The following is a 2,925-nucleotide window of genomic DNA, read 5'->3' on the forward strand; positions in this document are numbered from 1 at the left end:
TTAATCAATAAGAGACTTCGATAAGTTCGGTTGCTATGAGGAGTGTTACCGAGACAAACGTTTTGGGCCCTGCTCTTCATCTCTAACTAAAGAAAGGAAGAAAAACGGTAAACAAAAAGGATTCGTTTGTTTTTATAATTTAAAACAAAGAAAAAAAACTACAGCTATTTTCTTCCGGTTAATTTCTATATTCATTTCTATTTATATATCCTGTATTTATAGTTATACACACGGTGATGCAGTCGATTTGAATGCGAGATGGCAACAGCAGAGTGGAATATATATATATACACGTGCTTCATAAACTGAGTACTGTATATCGTTATTTTTATATGAAGTCCAGATTGGCTATATTTTGCAATTCAACCCTTCGAAAAAGAGAAGTAGATAATGTAAGTACCAGTTATATTATTGGGATTTATAATGCAAGGGCATTTATAAGTTTCTGTAATTCTCACAAATACGAGCCGACACGGGAGTTTTCCGTGTCGTTCGTTCTTTTCGAAATATTAGCTAAATTTCACTTCGAGTTACACTCCCTCCATCTTAGATAATGGCGAATACATTCCTTGTTGCATGTACAAAGGTTTTGATGGTTAAAGCTGAGACACTTTTGATTATAGGCGATTCCGATGAGGCCGACGCAGGGCTAAATAACAAATATTAAAATCACTAATGATGGGGGAAATGTATAAAGATCAAGAAGTATATTACAATGCACGCTTGCAAATACCCCTCCCTTACATATATAGCATGCGCAATAACAACCTGTTGCCAGTACAAACAATTGTTAGATAAATTAATCCACTAATTAACATCTCTTTCCTGCTCTACAGATACAATATGTTAGTGTGTGCCTCTTCATACACATACAGACTCAGACATTCACATGCACACACACACGCACACACACACACACAAACACACACACGCACACACACAGATACAAAGTGAACATAACATATTTTCATTTGCAATGAAGAAAGAAGGTAAGCAATGCGCGGTAACAGGTTGCAGAATATATAGAAAGTTAGAAAATGAACTGTAGAGAGAAACAGAGAGGGAAAGTAGGAGAGAAAGAGAGAGAGAGAAAGAGAGAGAGACAGAGAGAGACAGAGAGAGACAGAGAGAAGGGATGCATCAGACAGTGGTGGTGGAATATCCATTAATTGTATAGTCAAATACAAATACGTGAGTATGTATATATGTTTCATATACATATATACAGTATAAATATATGTTTTATATACATATATATAATAACGTATGTATATATAGAAAAACACACATATACACATATACTGATTAAGTAAGAAGTAAGGAAGCAAGACATGATATAGAATTTACCAGGTACACACATTTTGGTTTATGTATGTATGTATGTATGGATGGATGCAGGCATGAATGCATGTTTGAATATGTGTGTTAATTTATGTGAAGTCATGTTTGTATGTAACTGCAAACATAAGTAGAAAAAGATAGGCAGAGAGAACGGTAAACAGAGACAAGGGGAAATGGGAAAAGAGAAAGGCATAACATATATGAGAAGCTGGAGGCATAGATTCAGACACGACAGTTTCTGCGACGGGAGAGACACCTGACAGCTGATAACTTGTGTGTGCGTGTCTGTGTGTGTGTGTGTGTGTGTGTGTGTACATATATGTATATGTGTGCGTGTCTATATATATTATAAGATAAACGGATTTAAAACATATATATATATATATATATATATACACATACATATATATATGCATAAATATATATACATATATATTTATGTATGAATGTGTGTGTATAAATATATATAATCATATATATATTTATACATGTATGTATGCATATTTGTATGTATGTATGTTTGTATGTATGTTTGTATGTATGTATGTATATATGTATAACTGTATACATGTACAGGAGATAGAGAGATAGAGACAGAGATAAAGATAAAGAGTAAACTGGAGATGGATGATCTGCAATTGATACCCTGTGAATTTGAACACGTTATATTTTGTCTATATATATACATTGACCCATGCAGATACACCTGTGTATATGCCACGTGCACGTGCCATACATACAGGTGTATATGTTCGCTCGCACGTGCGAACGTCTGATCTGAAGTAGGTGCCGGCTATATAATATAAGATTCACTATTATTAACGTTTACTAATAGTTATTAGTATTCGGGTCGTTAAGCATGAGACAATTTTACGACGAACAGTTGGTCTGTGTAGTCGTTTTTTTTTTGTTTTGTTTTTTTCATTTATGTTTGTATTATCAAAGATAAATTTACATTTCAACCATGGACATTTCAATTTTTCTTCAGATATCGAATGTACAACAAAAGTATCCTTCCATTTTTAAGATCGTGTAGATTGATGCGAAGAGTATTTCGGCGCTATTTTTAGCAGTTTGATTTCACCTGCTGAAGCGAGTGTCGTTGGCTTCAATGAAACTTACTTACTGTCCCTTTTCGATTATTTTCCTTTCCCGCTACACATACCTACTCCCGCGCGCGCGCGCGCACATACACACATACACACACACAAACACACACACACCTACACAGACAGACACACACACACACGCACACACACGCATACACACTCTAATTTCTAAGCGATAAAGAGGTACTGTAAATCTCTGTAAGATTCGAACTCAGTAACTCAGGACAACGTGCTAAATCCCCTGCTCCAATCAAAATCGCCCCGTTTATTATTATTATTATTATTATTATTATTATTATTATTATCATCATCATCATCATCATCATCATCATCATCATCATCATCATCATCATTATTATTATTATTATTATTATTATCATTATTATTATTATTATTATTATTATTATTATTATTATTATTATTATTATTATTTTATAGGTTTTTGTTTCATGATAAATATTTAATACAATTAATT

General features: G+C 33.5%; 1 protein-coding gene across 4 annotated transcripts in view; it reads left to right on the forward strand.

Annotated features, from left to right (window-relative positions):
- The first annotated feature begins 270 nt into the window (after window positions 1–270).
- LOC106868055 (uncharacterized) overlaps window positions 271–2,925 on the forward strand; it is a 675,046-nt gene continuing 672,391 nt past the window's right edge. For 2 of the 4 annotated variants that reach the window (XM_052966216.1, XM_052966218.1), the window contains exon 1: window positions 273–392. The gene's annotated coding sequence lies outside the window, so the exon portion shown is untranslated. Of the gene's footprint in view, window positions 393–2,925 lie in introns of all 4 variants that reach the window. The other 2 variants (XM_052966217.1, XM_052966215.1) reach the window with 2 other exon arrangements.

Source organism: Octopus bimaculoides, chromosome 3, assembly GCF_001194135.2.
Source record: "Octopus bimaculoides isolate UCB-OBI-ISO-001 chromosome 3, ASM119413v2, whole genome shotgun sequence".
NCBI classification, from domain to species: domain Eukaryota; kingdom Metazoa; phylum Mollusca; class Cephalopoda; order Octopoda; family Octopodidae; genus Octopus; species Octopus bimaculoides.